This window comes from Equus asinus, chromosome 12 (genome assembly GCF_041296235.1).
Source record: "Equus asinus isolate D_3611 breed Donkey chromosome 12, EquAss-T2T_v2, whole genome shotgun sequence".
Taxonomy (NCBI): domain Eukaryota; kingdom Metazoa; phylum Chordata; class Mammalia; order Perissodactyla; family Equidae; genus Equus; species Equus asinus.
In genome coordinates, this window is record NC_091801.1 from 39,771,960 (window position 1) to 39,791,358 (window position 19,399).

Consider the following 19,399-nt stretch of genomic DNA (forward strand, 5'->3'; position numbering starts at 1 on the left):
TCATTACATTTGCAACTACTGGTTTAGCATTTATTGATGTTTCGTGCTGAATTAATTATACTCAGACAGTTGCCAAAAGATGATTTTTTTAAAGATTGGCACCTGAGCTAACATCTGTTGCCAGTCTTCTCTTTTTTTTCTTCTTCTTCTCCCCAAAGCACCCCAGTACATAGTTGTACATTCTAGTTGTAGGCCCTTCTGGTTGTGCTATGTGGGACACCGCCTCAGCATGGCTTGATGACCAGTGCCATGTCCGCACCCAGGATCCAAACTGGCAAAACCCTGGGCCACGGAAGCGGAGCACGCCGACTCAACCACTCAGCCACAGGGTCGGCCCCTATTTATTCATTTTTGTGTTTATAGCAGTATGTACTCATAACTTACTGCTTTGTTCAATGGGTTAGAATCTATTTATATCATTTGTTCATTTTGATGCTCAAGTTGTCCTAAATTAGCCAGTGAAAGGTCCTTCAAGTGGTTTGTGTCCTTTTGACATATTATCATCATTTTTTTAAGCACCTCCTTATTTTTTAGAACAATAAAATATTTGAGGTTCATCTTATACTTGCCCTGCTATTGGCCCGGAATCTCACATTTAGCCCAGGAGCCCAGTTCCCTTCAATGAGGAATGGTATTTAGAAATCAAGATCTGAGGATAAGATATGCTTATTGCTACTGGCATGATACTGTTCCCAAGCCTTCTTGGTGGACCGAACTAGGGAATATATGTATTGGTGTGAATTCAATACTTCCAATTGCCAATCCAATGCCACACAACTCATTGTAGTTTTGTCTTTTCCACATTTATATGTGTAATTTTCTTCTCTGACAGTGAGAAACCTGTCAGACATTGTTATCAATGTAAATTTGTCATATTTAATTTTTTATATAATATTTACTAATAAAAAGTTAATACTGGGCCAGCACTGATGACCTAGTGGTTAAAGTTCAGCATGCTCTGTTTCCGTAGCCCAGGTTCAGTTCCCAGGCACAGAACAATACCACTTGTCTGTCAGTAGCCATGCTGTGGTGGCATCTCACATAGAAGAACTAGAAGGACTTACAACTAGAGTATACAACTATGTATGGGGGCTTTGGGGAGGAAACAAAGAGAGGAAGATTGGCAATAGATGTTAGCTCAGGGTGAATCTTTCTCAGCAAAAAAAAAAAGAAAAAAGTTAATACCTAAGATTTTTAACTTACAGATCATCTATGAAACAATAGACATAACAAATAACTAACCTGTGCTGATGTAGGCCAACTTGAGGATAACAGTGAAAACAAATATTAATACCCCACAGATGCTTATCACGTTATTTTATATCTTACAGACATCTGCTCCACTCTATGACAAGGAAAATGAGACTGCTCTTAAACCAACGAGGCCTACCCCTAAAGCTGGCCAAGGGGTCTGTTCCCCTTAAGCACATGGTTATACATGGGAGGGGTAGATAGAATAAAAACAAGATTCTCTGAAGATTTACGGGATTCTAAAAAGGCAACTAAAAGTGTCATTTCATTGTGTTGCCACATACTATGTACATATAAGTAAACATACATTAAAAAAATAAAATGAATATATCAAATTGCTAACATTCCAGATCTATATTATGAACTATGTGCATGTATATTGATTCATCGCTTAATCTAAGATTTAAAAACAATGATTCTCACACTTTTTCCAACTGTAAAATATATAGATAACTCACTGAACTTCCCTGATCTAGTTTAATGGCAAGCATCACTTATGCTAAGTATTAGTCATTTCAATGTGTATTATCTATTGTAAGCAATCAGGTTTCCAAATTCAACAAAAACAAACTGGGACAAGTCACTTAAGTCCACCTAGAAAAGCAATAAATACCATATATTTGTCTTCCTTTCTCTCGCACTCTCTCTCTCTTTGGCTAACTACTTCAGGAATAGTGAACTGAAAAAGAAAGTTCTAGTTTGGCACATGGATAGTTTCTAAGAAACATCCATGTTAACATTCAATTGACCAAATACAAGTATAGCAGGGAAATGTACAAGACCAGAAGACACAAAACCTTAGCGTAACCTTGTCTTTTCAATAAAAGACTGGATGACCTTGACAAAGTCATTCGGTTTCCTTTCTTACATGATTCTTTAATTTCTTTCAAACTTAAAAACCTAGTAGGGGCCAGCCTGGTTGCATAGTGGTTAAGTTCATACGCTCTGCTTCAGTGGCCTGGGGTTCATGGGTTTGAATCCCAGGTGCGGACCTACGTACCACTCATCAAGCCATGCTGTGGTGGCATCCCACGTCAAAAATAGAGGAAGACTGGCACAGATGTTAGCTCAGGGACAATGCTCCTCAAGCAAAAAGAGGAAGATTGGCAACAGATATTAGCTCTGGGCCAATCTTCCTCATCAAAAAAGGGAAAAAATTTTAGTATACATGAGCATACGTATCAGGTTAAGGATAATTGTTTCCATGCATAGAAACACATCTTTGTATATTAAGATAGGTCCAATAATAATACTACATACTTTTTAAACATAATCTTTTAAAACCAGTGAAAGATATGTTTACTGAGTTAAGCTTAATGTGAGTATATAAGGGGAAATAAACAGCTCAAAGAAACCATCAGAATACTCTTTATAGTTATTTTGCTTATAGTGGTTTCACAATTCTGTATGACGTACTAAAAACAGCTTTATTAATAAATAGATGTCAAAAGTATAAAAACAACTAGTAGACATCAAATTTCATAGAGTTGCATTAAATGCGCTTATTATATTGGAGTCCCATGTGATTATATCACCACTTTACTAATATAGGAATTTCTCTGACTGGTAGTTTTCAAACAGATTGTGTTATTAAAACCTATATTTACAAACAATAATGCAAATTACACATTTATAAAACCACCAATTCATACTACCAGAGAAATACCATAAAGAGTAAAGGCAAACTGCAGAGATATTGCAGGTTCAGTTCCACATAACCACAAAAAAGCAAACATCACAACAAAGAAAGTCACACAAATTTTCTTTTGTTTCCCAATGCATATAAAATTATGTTTACACTTTACTGTAGTTTATTAAGTGTGCAAAAGTATTATGTTTAAGAAGCTAATGTACATATCTTAATTAAAAAATACTTTTTTGCTAAAAAATGTTACCCATCACCTGAGGCTTCATGAATTATAATCTGTTTGCTGGTGAAGGGTCTTGCCTCAATGTTGATGGCTGCTGACTGATCAGGGTGGTGTGTACTGAAGGCTGGGGTGGCTGTGGCAATTTCTTAAAATAAGACTACAATAAAGTTTGCTGCATCAATTGACTCTTCTTTTCATGGACGATTTCTCTGTAGCATGTGATGCTGTTTTACCCACAACATTTTACCCACAGTAGAACTTCTTTCAAAATTGGAGTCAATCCTGTCAAAGCCTGCTGATGCTTTATCAGCTAAGTTTATGTAATATTCTAAATCTTTGTTGTCATGTCAACAATCTTCACAGCATCTTCACTAAGAGTAGATTCCATCTCAAGAAACACTTTCTTTGCTCATCCATTAGAAGCAACACCTCATCCACTAAAGTTTTATCATGAGATTACAGCAGTTCCATCACATCTTCAGGCTCTACTTCTAATTCTAGTTCTCTTGATATTTCTAACCAGATCTGCAGCTACTTCCTTCACTTAATGAGGGTTGAAATCAACTTCTTCCAAATTCCTGTTAATGTTGATATTTTGACCTTTTTCCTTGAATCATGAATGTTCTGAATGGCCTCTGGAATGGTGGATCTTTTCCAGAAGGTTTTCAGTTTACTTTGTTCAGATCCATCACAGGAATCACTATCTGTGGCAGCTATATCCTTATAAAGTGTATTTCTTAAATAATAAGACTTGAAAGTCAAAATTACTTCTTGATTCATGGGCTGCAGAATCGATGTTGTGTTAGCAGGCCTGAAAACAACATTAATCTCACTGTACATCTTCATCAGAGCTCTTGGGTGACCAGGTGCATTGTCAATGAGTACAAATATTTTGAAAGGAATCTTTTTTTCTCAGCAGTAGGTCTCAACAGTTTGCTGTTGGTTACTGTGAACTATGTTGGAAACAAATGTTCTGTCATCCAGGCTTTGCTGTTCCATTTACAGAGCATGGGGAGAGCAGATTTAGCATAATTCTTAAAGGTCCTAAGATTTTTGGAATGGTAAATGAGCAGTGGCTTCAACTTAAAGTCACCAGCTGCATTATCCCCTAACAGGAGAGTTAGTATGTCCTTTGAAGCTTTGAAACCAGGCATTGACTTCTCCCCTCTACCTATGAAAGTCCTAGATTGCATCTTCTTTCCATATAAGGCTGTTTTGTCTACATTGAAAAATCTGTTGTTTAATGCAGTCTCCTTCATTAGTTATCTTAGCTAGGTTTTCTGGATAACTTGCAGCTTCTACATCAGCTCTTGCTGCTTCACCTTGCACTTTTATGTTATGGAATCGGCTTCTTTCCTTAAACCTCATGAACCAACCTCTGCTAGCTTCAACCTTTTCTTCTGCAGCTTCTTCACCTCTCTCAGCCTTCACAGAATTGACGAGAGTTAGGGCCTTGGTTTGGACTAGGTTTTGGCGTAAGGGAATGTTGTAGCTGGTTTAATCTTCTATTCAGACCACTAAAACTTTCTCCATATCAGCAACAAGCCTCTTTTGCTTTCTTATCATTCATGTGTTCACTAGGGTAGCACTTTTAATTTCCTTCAAGAACTTTTCCTTTGCATGCACAATTTCGTTAACTGGTGCAAGACACCTAGCTTTTGGCCCTTCTCGGCTTTTGATATGCCTTCCTTATTGAGCTTAATCTTTTCTAACTTTTGACTTAGAATGAGAGATGTGCGACTCTTCCTTTCACTTGAACACTTAGAGGCCACTGTAGGGTTATTAACTGACCTAATTTTAATATTATTGTGTCTCAGGGAATAGGGATGACCAAGGAGTGGGAGAGAGGCAGGACGGCAAGTCAGTGGAGCAGTCAGAACACACATATTTATCGATTAAGTTTGCCATGTTATATGGGTGTAGTTCACGGTGCCCCAAAACAATTACAATAGTAACATTAAATATCACGGATCACAGAGCACCTTAACAAATATAATAATAATGAAAGAGTTTGAAATGTTGCAAGAATAACCAAAATGTGACACAGAGACACCAAATGAGCAAAAGCTGTTGGAAATGGCGCCAATAGACTTGCTGTAAGCAGGGTTGCCACAAACCTTCACTTTGTGAAAAATGCAGTATCACTGAAGGACAATAAAGCAAAGCGCAATAACACAAGTATGCCTGTATTGAATTTAAAAACTTGAGAAAACAACATGCAAAAAGGTTAATGGGGAGGAGCACGGGATTATTAATTAATACAACTCTACTCTGTAGAAACAAATAAAAATGGAGGAAAAAAGTACAATATTAAAAAGTATATTAAATGTTTCCATAACAATGGATTGACGGAGAAAAGGATATCCCAGATATGAACCAAAACACAAATGAGAAAACCATACATTCTATTTTGTACCAGGTTCTATCTCCCATCTCCTATTCACTAATTCCTATTCTATCAAATGTATAAGGCATTTCATGTCAAAGTACTGTTTGATAGGTGACCTTTTGAAGAACATTCAGTTTCACAAAGAAGAAATAACTAAAGAAAAGCTAATGAACAAAAATATAGAAAATATAGATTTGAAATAGTCAAAAAGCAATGAAAGACTTCAAATTCCATTAATGCCATGGACTACAGACATTAAAACACTTCAACTGTAAATTAGTGTTCTGGCTACATGAGTTTTCATTGTGTGAAAATGCACCATCTACACTTGTGTTATGCGCATGTTGCTGCATGTATTATACTTCAATGAAAAGTTACAGAAAAATATAGGATTCAGCTAACACAATACTTAGAAGAAAGAAACTAGAATAGACAAAAGATTGAAAAAAAAGAACTACAAAGAAAACACTAAAATAAAGAGTAAAGTTCCCCAAATTACAAGGAGTGATAAATAAATTAAGAGCAATAAATACTGAAATGGAAAATAAAGATGCAAAAGAGATGAGATGATCAACATAAACAAAAGCTAATCTTTTTAAAAACAATCACATGGAACAAACTCTTGTCATGATAGAACAAGAAAAAAGATACAAACAAGAAAAAAGGTACAAACATATTAGAAATGAAAAAGGGAGCATGGCTAAATATTCAGCAGAAATTTTACATAACAAGCGGACACCATGGAAAACTCCTTGTCAATAAATTTGAAAATTAAAATAAAACATACATTTTTTAGAAAACAGACTTACCAATACTAGTTCAAGAAGGTAGAGGTAGAGTAAAATTGAATGGAACTATAATCATCAAATAAAGTCAATTAGTGTTTAAAAATCTACCCTTAAAAAGAAAAGATACACATAAAACAAAACAGGCAAGACTAGATAGTATTAGAGGTAAGTTCTATTAACATTCCAGGAATAGATAATCCTTATAACAAGCTATATCAGATGTATATTTTTTAAAAAGCTATTTTGAAAAATTGAATAGGCACAATACTGCTCAACTCATTTCATTAGGCTAACAAAACCTTGAAATGAAAACAAGGCAAGGACATTATGAGAATGAAATCTCATAATCTCACTTATGGAGAGAGAGATAGAAATCCTAAACATAATATTAGAAACCAAATCCAGTACATACAATCATAATAACAAAATTTAACACGATTAAGCTGGACTAATAACAAAATGCAAGAACAGTTTAACATTATATAACACATTAATGATATTCTCCATGATGGCTGATTAGAGGGAAAATGCTGCAAGTCCTCAATAGATACAGGGAGAAAAAAGTCACACTAAATGCCCATTGATTCTTCAACAGAGAGAGAGAGAATAGAAAAGAAGGGAGGAAGAGGAGAAGAAAGGGAGAAAGGGAATGAGGAAGGGAGGTAGGAATGGAGGAAGGAAGGAAGGAAATAGGAATAGAAAAGAAATTTCTTACTCTGTTGATAGGTAGGCAAACAGATAAAGAAAAGATTATATTTAATAGCGAAAATCATAAAGGAGACAAAGATAATCATTGCACTGAGACATCTAGGTAATTTAGTGAGGCAAGAGGAAACGGACTTAGGGATTGGCAAGGAAAACACCAAGTTATTATTCTCAAATAATATGACCTGGGAGGTGGGTGAGAAAAGCTACAGGTAAATTATTAGAATCTGTACAACATCCTTTACAAGAGTTCAGCAAGTTTACTATGTATGAAGTCTACTATACACAAAAATCATAATATACTATAGCAGTAAAATCTATAAAATACCTATAAATATTACGAGTACCTCTAAAAAGTATATGCGAGACCACTTATGAAAATTTTTTAGGAGAATAGACTATTGCAATAAAATAAGAGCAGTAATTAATGAGTATTTTGGGAAGCAATGCAGCAATATCAAGTAAAATTTAAGATATGTATATCAGAACCATAAATGCCACTGCTTGTTATAGGAATTAGAGAAACAATCCTATATGTACACAAAAACACTAGCAAGAATGTTCACTGCAACATTTTTAATAACTTAAAATAAATTTTGGATAAAAATCAAAACCCTTTATGTACATCACAATTTATTCATCAATGAAATATAAAGCAGTTAAAATGTGTCACCAAAGATACATGTTTTGATATATTTATATAACATTTTAAAACATTAAAATCAATAGCTGATATTATTTAGGGAAAAATTACTTATTTAGATTATATACACATATTCATTCATCCTAATGATAAAACACCAAATTCTTTAGTTATCTGGTGGGAACAAGGAAGGAAGATAACATTTAGATAGCTTGTACAGAAGTATTTAATTGGATTTGTTGACAGCATATAGTTGGGTCTTACTTTTTAACCCAGTCTGAAAACATCGGTTTTAAATGGAGTGTTAAGATCATTGTATTTAATGGAATTATGATATCTTCATGTTTATATCCATTATCATGCAATTTATTTTCTATTTATCCCACCTGTTCTGTTCCTTGTTCTTTACCTGCCTCTTTTGGATTAATTGAACATTTTTAAAATTCTATTCTATCTTTGCTTTTATTAGTTATTCCTCTGTTTTGCATTTTTAGCAGTTACTCTAGAATTTATAATATACATAAATAACATAGTCTATCTTCAAATAATATTCTACCACTTTACATATTATATTAGGCCTTACAACAGTAAACTTCCATTCCTGTCCCCTACTCTTTGGGCTACTGTTGTCAAACACTTCACATCTATATATATTATAAGTCATTGCTAATACATTTTCTTTAAACAATCACGTATCTTTTTAAAAATTTTAAAAATGAGAAAAATATCTTTTATCTTTAGTACTATATTTACTATTTCCAGTACTCCTTATTCTTGTATAGATTGATGTTTCATTTTCCTTTCTCCTGAAGAACTTTCTTTAACATTCCTTGTAGTGTAAGTATTTGGGAGAAAAAATTCAGCTTCTTTTAAGATACAAAAGTATTTATTTTGTCTTTCATTTTTGAAGAATATTTTCGTCAGGTATAGAATTCTATGGTCACAACTATTTTCTTTTAGTACTTGAAAGATGTCACTCCTTTCTCTTCTGGTTGGCACAGCTTTAATGAACACTCTTCAAATTTATCTTTTTTCTTTATTTCATATTCCTCCCTTGCTCTGGCTACTTTAGAAAAAAAATTTTTATCACTGTTTTCAGCAATTTAACTTTGATGTGCTTTGTTGTCTGTTTGGTTGTCTGTTTGTTTTTATCCTGATTAAGGTTCCTTGAGTTCTTACATCTGTGAGCTTAAAGTTTTCATCAAATTTGGAAAATTTTCTGCCAGGATTTCTTCAAATATTTTTTCTGCCTCCCCCTTTCTGGGACTTCAACAACATATATACTAGACGCTTCATATAGTTTCATCAGTCACTGAGGCTCTTTTTAAATTTTTTAGTAATTATTTTCTGTCTTTCCTTTTGGAGGAAATTTTATTATAATACTTTCAAGTTCATTGATCTTGTCTTCTGTAGTGTCTAATCTGCTAATAATATTATCCAGTGAAATTTTTAATTCAGAAATTGTATTTTTCAGCACTAGAATTTTCTCTCTTTCTAAAGCTTTCATTTCTCTCCTATGTTCATGTTTTCCTTCAAAAATTTTTAAATATTTATAACTGATTAAATTTCTTGCTATTAGTTATACCAAATCCATCACTTATGAATCTATTTCTATTGATTATTTTTTCTCTTGGTTATGGAGCACATTTTCCTGCTCCTTGCACATGTCTAATAATTTTTTATTGGATGATGGACATTATAAATGTTACATTGTTGACTGTCTGGATATCATTTTCTTCCTTTGAAACATTTTGGATTTTTTGTTGGGAGGAATGGGAGGCAGTTAAGTTACTTGCAGATCCAGTTTGACCATGTTTTATTTAAGTTTTTCTGCGTTGGGTCTGGAACAGCCTTCACTCCAGGGATAGATCAGCCCTACTTCTAAGACATTAGGCTCTCCACTAAATGCCCTGGTTGATCATGAGGTCACACCATTCTGACTGACCAAAGTTCTAATATCTCACTATTCTATGCAAGCTCTCAGAAATGTTCAGTTTAAAACTTCCGTCCCATGCTATGCCCTTCCATATGGAGTTTTACACTACACATGCATGGCCCAGAATACAGAATACAAAAAAGACTCAAGGGAATCCCTATGCAGATTTCTGATGTGTTTTGGCTGCATAGCTCCCTCCAGAACTCTGCCCCAGAACAGCTGCCTCAGCTTCTCCAAATTCCAATCTCTATCACCTAAACTCAGTGAGTTTGCTGGGCTCTGTTTAGGTTCCTCTTCTCCATATTCATAATCAGGAAGTTAATTCCAAGAAGAAAGCCAGTGCTTACCTTGTTTGTTTCCCTTCTCTCAGGAATCACAATTCTATGCTGTCTATTGTCCAGTGTTTGAAAACTGTTGAAATATACCAGTTTATTTTTGTTAGCTGTTTACAGTGGGCAAAGTCTAGCCTTTATTAATCCATCATGGCCAGAAGAGAAAGTCTTCAATTTGCAATTTTATTTCTTAATCTTTGGTGTGAGACATAGATGTTTATAATATTATTTTATTACACTTCATTTGATAATGAAATATTTCATTACAAAACAAATAACATGCTTTTTATGTACAATTGATGATGAAAATTTACTTGATCTATGTAAACTTTGGTTTGTTTATTCATTAGACAGCTATTATTTATTTTCTTCATAGTTAAGAGTTTTCCAAAAGTCAATTAAAATATAGTCCCAGAGATCAACCTTTGAGGTTAGTTTGCAGGAGAAAAATCTGGGACTATTAGGTAGCAGTTAAAACTATGGAACTTAGCTAAAATAGATACAAATATACCTGAACCTGGGAATAAGAATGGTCCTGTTAAAGCCAAGGAACTTACCTTAGAGATATAAAAGGAAGGATCTGAATATAATTGGTCAGTACAACAAGTTTATTTAGAATGACAGAATCACATAATCAGAAAAAACCTAGAGATTAATAAGTCTATTTGTTCTTAACCTTTACCCCTTGGACAGTCCAACAAGCCTTATTAAAGAACCTGGGTTCACCCTACCCTCATCTTGCTAACAATGACAAAAAAAATAACAAAATTTTTATATAAGAAGACCATGTACATATTAATTTGAATTTTGCTGTTATAGTAATTGCGTGAAAATTAGACAATTGGCTTTTGTCTACATGAATAAATACTGACCTGGTTGAAAACTCATATTTGAAAAGCAACACATTCACAAGATCGATGCCTTTTAGTATAACTCTAGGACTCAACTAACAAAGGATATCCAAAGGAATGATATTTATTGTTTCTCATATTAATTATGCTTGATTCACTTCTCCATCATAAAAGGAAAAAAAAAACACTATGTAAATTTTGAAAAGACTCTAAGAACCAAAGAGACTACATTAACTAAAAATTAAACATAACAAACCTTTAATGAGTTCTAACTGTGGTGTGGGTACAATCAAAGGCACATTTACATATGATAGAGAATCTTTAAAGAAGTTAAGCCAGATGCAATCACTATGTATTATCCTATGTTAGACCCAATGTATGTACTTCTCCAGATTCACTGCCTACTGGATCCTCAGTCACTTGCCCAACGAACAGCACCAGCCTTTACCTTCAACTTATCTTCTAATACCACTGGCTGACTTGGCTTCCTCTACGAGTGAAGGTGAAGACAGCTTCTATCACCACCCCCACAGCCACAGCAATATCTGCACCTAGACCCATAGAAGCTTGGCCTTCCCACCACTTCCAGATTCCGATGAAGACCCATAGCACAGAGTGTGAGATCTGACTTCCCCAACAACAATCTGAAAGGTACAGGGACAATAACATACCATGAGGTGAGCTTTCACCAGTGAGAAATAAGAGATAGGAAGATGTTGGCAGATAAATTTCTTTCTCTTCCTCAATTCAACTAATTGGTTCTATACAGCTTGGCAGGAGGAATCCCACATGACTAAACAAAAGTCTATTTTTGTCATGCAGCTGTGGTCAGCTTAGTAACTACCTTGTGTTTCTTTTTTCTCATATACTGTTTTTTTTTCTTCCATTTTCATTCATTCTTGTCCTCGTATTGCACCCAGGCATAAGCTGTGCCTCAGACTCTGTTGTCTGGAAAACCTGTGATAAGATAATTCATTACTCTATTTCTGTCCCATCAATTCCTAAATATATCACAGCTTTTTACAATTAACTGAGGTACTCTGTAGTTTTTCAAAAACAGTTTTGAATATCCAATGGAGATCCAAAATAACTCTCCCTAGGAATTCATAAGCTTCTTCTTTAAAATAGAAGTCTCAAGCTGTGAATTCCCTATGTCTGCCCTGCTCTAAACCCAGATAAGAAGAAAACTACGATAATAGCCACAGAGATGTAGGAAGTGGAATGTCAAATGTAAATACAAAAATGTTGAGTGGGTAAAGTAAGAAAGACATGGTATTAACTACAAAAATAAATGAGGTGATCCTGGAGTACACAGTCAATTAAAAGTTATCCATATGCTTATATTGATAAGTAATAACCAAATCAAATGTAGTTGGCAGAATTCTAAGATCATCTCCAATACCCTCATCCTTGTATATCTCCCCCCTTGAGTGTGGGTGGAATCTGTGAATATGATGTGATTGATCATATTGATATTAATGATATTGATATTGTGATTGATCATAATATCTGTGAATATGATGTAACTCCTGTGATTACAATATATTAAATAGCAAAAGGGGTTTCCCAGATCTAATTAATGTGCCATATCAGTTGACTTTAAAAAAGGGATATTATCCAAGTGGGACTAATCTGATCATATGAGCACTTTAAATCTCGGTCTAGAGGTCAAAGTCAGAGAAGTCAGAGAGATTCAAAGTGAAAGGGATTTGATGTATGAGAAATTCTCCACTACTGGATGGGGCCATGTGGCAAGAAATATGGGTGGCCTGAAGGAAGCCAGTCACCCAAGGAGGAAATGAGAACTTCAGCCCTACAACCACAACAAACTAAATTTGGCCAACAACCGATATGATCTTAGAAGTGGACTCTTCCACAGAACCTTGCATAGCCTGGTTGATATTTGATTTCAGAGATCCCAATCAGGCCATGCTGGACTTCTGATCTACAAAATTGTTGTGAGTGAATAAATGGTTTTTGTTTTAAGCCACTAAGTTTATGGTAATTTGCTACGCAGCAATGGAAAAGTAATACATACCTGGAAATAAGCCATCTAATATCTAGATTATTGCATCAGTTAAATACAGTCATGAAGGTTATTATTAGTAATTTTTTGGGGGGGGGGGTGAGGAAGCTAACATCTGTGTCAATCTTCCTCTCTTTTGTATGTGAGATGCCACCACAGCATGGCTTGATAAGTGGTGTGTAGGTGTGTGCCTGGGATCTGAACCTGCAAACTCTGGGCCGCCAAAGCAGAGTGCGTGAACTAAACCACTATGCCACTGGGCCAGCCTCTTAGCAATTATTTTTAAAGACAAAAGAATGTGTAAAGTTTGTTAGATCCTTTCCTAAACTACATTCTTATTAAAAAATTAAAATGTCATTATACTCTTTTAACATATGTCTTAATGGTTTCTATTTTAGAATCAATATTTATTCTACTATAAAATGGCATTAGTACTCTGCAAGTTTTCTCTTTTCCACTGGTCAGTTTTCAACAGTATTGATCAAATCCTCCTTCAGATAAGCTAACATTTTACCTGTGAATCAGGTTCTCTAGAAGCATATTTGCAAAAGAGGATGATTATGGTCAGCAGTTTGCTATTTGCCCCTTAAACCAATAGAATAATGATCATTGATGTTCATATGAAAGGTCACAAGCACAGGAAATACATACTTTCTGAATTTAAAAATTCAATTACTTTAATATAGTTTTTAAATATATTTTATTTTACTTTCTTTTTTACACTGGTACACAGTCATATGTTATGTATATGACTAAACACAGCATCTCCTTCAGCCATGTCACACAATAAAAGAATGTATTTTATTTCTGCCCTAGCTCTTTGTATCTGACCTTACACATCACTCAGATATATGAAGGACTGATTGAAAGAATAACCTTTCATCTTTATGATTCTCAAAGAATTTGTGAAACATAACTTTAGATCTTCTAGCTGAAGAAGTAAAAAATGAAAATAGACAACCCCAGGTCACATGGTCCTTAAATGCTCACTCATATAGGTAATCCATTGGAAACATGCAGCAAATAACAACAAAACCAGGAATGATGGGCGCAAGATTTTTATTTGCACAGTTTCATACCTTTTTAGAATCACTTGCTTTGTTACATGGTGAGAGTACAGAGTAGTAGAATGCTGGCAGCTTTCACTAAGTGTTCCATGTCAACTTGTTCCTCAATTTTGAGAATTCCATTTAAATTTTTACTAAACCTTAGGCAAACACTCATGCAAGGAAAGGATGGCATTGTGCAATGAACTAATATAATAGAGTGAAAAGCATTCCTTATAAAAAGATAGAGACAGGTGATACACCAACAGTTTCCATATTCTTCACTTAACGCTTTTAACTGTAAATATCATTATAAAGAATAAAGAAAGAATAGAAAAAGATGTGGAATGAACTGAACTGATAAAAAATCTACTAAAGGTACTCATGTTCAATGTGATTAAAGAGAGAGAGAGTGATTATTTTGTGAACTGAAGATTGGAGTTTAAAGGGTTTATTCAGAAAACAGCCAGAAACTCTCTGGAGATAACTAAATTGTTTGCTACTAGTAATGGTTCTTTTTCATAGATTTAAGCAATATGCTGGTCTTCACAACGTGAGTGCTGAGAGAAAGGGAATAAAAACTTTTAAATAAAAGTTTTGCCTTCAATTATTAAAAAGGAAAAAATATACAAGTCTGACAATCATAATTTGCATAATATTTCATATTCAGGAAGGTAATCTCTACATAAATAGTGGGGTTTGCTTTAATTTGACAAGCAAGCTGTATAAGTTATCTCTACATAAATCAACAATCACAGTTATTCACAATAAATCAATATATTTATTATAAAACATTCTTCTTTATGGAAAATTGTGTATGTGTAGGTGCATCCAGAACATGTACGCACAAAGATGGTGTGTGTCCAGGCCTCGATATTCATTCTAGTGCCATCATGCGCCCAGAGACAGCTCCGTGTATGAAGTTTACAGTATAAAATACAGTTAATTTTCAGTTAAATTAGTTTCTAAAGTATGTCCAGAGAAAACCAGCAGCATTTATAATTGAAAATAGAAGCATAGAACAGAAAACAAAAAGAGAAAATATATCTTATAGTAAATAGTATAATTATAAAAAAGAACAGAAAAAGTTAATTTCCCAGTGAACCAGATGCTCTGGGCAGAAAGTAAATGACTAAAATATCAAAATGGAAAATTAGAAATCGGTTTGTTTAATAACATAGGCTAACTCTTAACGAAAATCTACTCCACTTCCCAGAATAATTTTATGATATGAAAATGATGAGTAAATTATTTCTCAAGTGTGATTCTTCTAGGAAACAGATCAGTGAAACAAAAAGAATATCATCACACCTCACACCATACAAACAAAAAATTCACATATAGAAGCAAAAACTCACAGTTTACATCGCATTCATGTTTAAAATCAAACATCACTTTTTCACATTCTGAAGATTCCTCCTTTAGCCCCCAAATATGGAAAGAAAAACAAGCCAGGGCTTTAATATAATATTTTTTTCCAACCTGGAACAGCTGCAAAAAACAAATCTTGCTGGAGATAAGCTTGGTTATAAATACCAACATCATCCCCTTTAAATAAGGGAGTCCAGTTTTCATACCATCTGCCTCTTTCTAAACGGGAAAGAAATATGAAAATCATAAACCAGGACATTCTCTTTCCAATAAGGCATTTAAAAATGAATGTAGTGAAAAGGTTATGAACTGCTCTGAGCCCCTGCCTTTAAACTCGGCCTGCTTAGCTCAGATCAGAAAATGGGATTTCATGAAAGTAAACAACTCTTATTCCATGTATAAACTGCCTGCAGTAATTAATAAAGAAACAAAAGAATGTTGTTTTCCAACTTGTTCACATTATTGGTCATAACCACAATCTCTGATTGGACCATATTTCTCCTTAATGCATCATACTCCCTACTGTTTATTTTTTAACTACATGAGTCACTTTTGTTACCTCTACTTTTTTCAAAACTTTTTTAGAGCTTATTCCAAAGACTTTCATGTTATCTCTTTCAGTACAAAAATCTAGTTACTAATAGAACAGGACTTTTAATACTGATTCTATCCTCTGCAAAAATCTTTCCTATGCCTCTCTCAAAACAGTGGTCTTTTTATATTTGAGTTTCGATTTTATCTAAAAACCTTCTTTCTTCTTTTGCCCTTAATTATTTTTCATTCTTTGTTAACGACCTTGTAATTGAGCATTTTAATTTTTCACTGTCCCACATCACTATTACTTCACTAATGAAGTCCATAAACCGTATCCAATATTTAACTCCTTAAAGCATTCACAGGAAAGAATTAATGCAAGGTGGCCTACCAAATAGAGCAGTTCAGAGGGGTATACTAGATACGCCCACACAAAGGAATATCCAGTATAGTAATACTGAGATCGCTTGAGAGAAAGTAGAAGAAACAGAGGAAAATGGCACCCTCTATTTTAACAATATATGTAAATATGGAGTCAGTTCCTTGGATTACAGTGGTAGGACTCTGAAAAGCTACTGAAACAAAGGTACCTAGGGAACTCCAGCACAATTCATTCTCATATTTATTCTCTCCCTTCCTCGTTTTCTCATACACACATCTTTATTGCATACACACACCTATATATTGCAAACAAAAAGAACAAAATTGAATTTTCCATCATGAGCATTTGCAGTTATTTTACAGTGCTAAGACTGTACTTAAATGTATCCTTCATAGGAAAAATATGTCCTAAGCCTTTTGTTTATTTGCTTTCATTCTGTTTTAGCCATTGACCACCTAATCTGTAATTTTAAAAGACGAAGTTGTTCTACAAATGACAAATGACATTTCATTGCCTTCTTGGAATGCTGCATCTTCAGTGTGTAAGGAGGAAGGAGAGGGAGAGATTAAAGTAATGGTCATAAAATTTAGTCTCAAATTAATTATTTAAAATAAACAATCATTTTACAGCAATCAATATTTCATCCTTTTCATGAGTTGATGTAGGCACTACAAAATGATATGAGCTATTAGATTATTAGCTTTGCAACAGAGAAGTTATTTTACCTTAGACCTATCAACTATTAGTTTAAAAATACTGAAATGCTTTTTTCATTTTAAATTTAGTCTACTGTTTATTTTCTGACTTCCCTCCACCAGAATGTGGTACCACAAGAGCAGGGATCTTTGTTTTGTACAGAAAAGAATCCCAAACAGTGAGAACAATGTGGCACACAGTGGACTCTCAATACTTATTTTTCAGTAAATATTTTCCAGAGGACAGTTATGTTAACTTAAAACATCTACATTTTATGCTTGTCATAAATAATTAAAAATTCTTTGAGTTTGAAAATATTAATATCAGCTCTCAATCTTTTATAAGAATATGAGCCTGATAAAGGGTGGGTTAACTCCTCCCTACTTTAACTTGTTTCCTTTCTGGTTCTGTCACTTTTTAGCTGTTTACCAAGATACACTCATTCACCATTTTTAAAATGGGTACAGTAAGAATACCTATCCCAAACGGCTGTTGCAAGTGTTAAATTAAACGGCTAATTCATATAAAGTAACTAACACAGTGCTTCTCACATAGTAAGCACTCAACAAATGTTATTAATATCATTACACCATGCTGGTTTAATCAGTTACTCACTGTTGAGGCACCACACAATCCAAATAATTTTTTTAGACTAAAAGCAAGCTGAAGTTGATGACTTCACATTCATTTAAAAAGTCAATGGGCTCCCTTATATTTAAGGTTCTCAGAGTATAAGAATGGTCTCATAATATACTAAGCCTGTAATAACTTAATTACATATAAATTCTACACTTTCTGCTACTATTTGGTCTCCTAACCATCTTCCATCATCAGCTAAGTGGCTTCCACAAAAGTATCTTTGGATAACTTTTAAGATGCCAAATTGCATATGCTAACTTATAGTTAATAAGTTGGAAACTCTGCATTAATAGAGTATCACTTACATGCTTAAAATGTGTGTATGTAATCAGTACTCAAAAATACGTACTTTAAGAGGCCGGCCTGGTGGCACAGTGGTTAAGTTCACACATTCCACTTCAGTGGCACAGGGTTCGCTGGTTCAGATCCCAGGCATGGACCTAAGAACTGCTTATCAAGCCATGCTGTGGCAGGCACATCTCACATATAAAATAGAGGAAGATGGGCACAGATGTTAGCTCAGGGCCAATCTTCCTCAGCAAAAGAGGAGGATTGCCGGCAGATGTTAGTTCAGAGCTAATCTTCCCCCCCCAAAAAACACATACTTTCATAAATGAGAGGCTTCTGAACAAAAAAAAAAAGTTTAAATGCTAGTACTCATTTTTAAAAACTGACAAATGAATTGCTAATCTTTGTCAGAAGTCCCAAATTATCCTCCAGTCTAAGTAAAGAACCTCCTAAGGGAACACTTCCACCAATTCTTTGTTATTCTCTCCTCAAAAGTTGTAAGCTCCTGGTGTTATTTCTACTAAGTCCATATGTCACAATTTCTCTTATATATCCACCACATGCACTGAGCAGGTCAGTATGGTTCTTTCCAATGAGCAGTAATCTGACATTAGATAAACTGGTTCTGTCACCTAGGCCTCAAAACTTTCATTTGCAATAATAAATTTAGCATTCTAAATATTTAAAATAATCATGGGTCTAATACACATTTGCCAACAAGAAACACAATTTTAGAATATCCTTTAAATTATAGTACACCCCAAACGATGTTTTCCTAAAATATTTAAGAAAAATATCCAAAGTATTCCAATCACTTTTCTATTTTCTTTTTAAAAATTAAACTACACTGTAACATTACACTACTTTATTTAAAAGTCTACAAAAAAAATGATTTTATAAAAGCACTGGAGAGGGGCTGGCCCAGCGACGCAAGGGTTAAGTGCACACGTTCTGCTTCGGTGGCCCGGGTGCAGACATGGCACCGCTTGGCAAGCCATGCTGTGGTAGGCATCCCACATATAAAGTAGAGGAAGATGGGCACAGATGTTAGCTCAGGGCCAGTTTTCCTAAGGAAAAAGAGGAGGATTGGCAGCAGATGTTACCTCAGGGCTAGTCTTCCTCACAAAAAAAAAAAAAGTACTGGATAACTGCCTCCCTAGATTTAGAAGATCTTCCTGTTATGAAATGATTGAGTCTTTATTATCACATTAACCAAAATTTGGGGGCAGGGGCTAGATTATATCTCATGAGCCCCTCTCATAGAAACAGCATACACAAAATTCTTTTAAAGTGTAAATTTTTAAATTATTGCTGAACTCTAAATAATTTGAAGAAAAAAGGAACAGAGATTCCCAAAACAATTTTTGCAGTGAAACGTGCAATCTGATTTTCTGCAAGTATATAACAGTAGCCAATAATCTCTCTGACCCAAGTCGGCCTCATCTCCCATTTGACTCAGTAGCAATTCCAGTTTGCAGGGTTCTCCCGAAGTCCTCCGCCTACCTTCATTTTAGTCTGGGTACATGAGCTTGTTTCCCAAGTCATAACAAAAATACACATCATTAGGTAAGAATCGCTCACTTTCCAAGTTTGTTCTAACTCACTCTCTTACAAACATCAACACACATATTTACACACACACCAAATACAA

General features: G+C 34.4%; 1 protein-coding gene across 10 annotated transcripts in view; it reads right to left on the reverse strand.

Annotated features, from left to right (window-relative positions):
• The window catches only part of TRIQK (triple QxxK/R motif containing), a 114,979-nt gene that overhangs the window by 83,273 nt on the left and 12,307 nt on the right, over nt 1–19,399 (reverse strand). The window contains exon 3 of one of the 10 annotated variants that reach the window (XM_070481338.1): nt 9,931–9,994. The exons of the other annotated variants lie outside the window; for them this stretch is intronic. The gene's annotated coding sequence lies outside the window, so the exon portion shown is untranslated. The remainder of the gene's footprint in view (nt 1–9,930; nt 9,995–19,399) is intronic. 10 annotated transcript variants of the gene reach the window in all.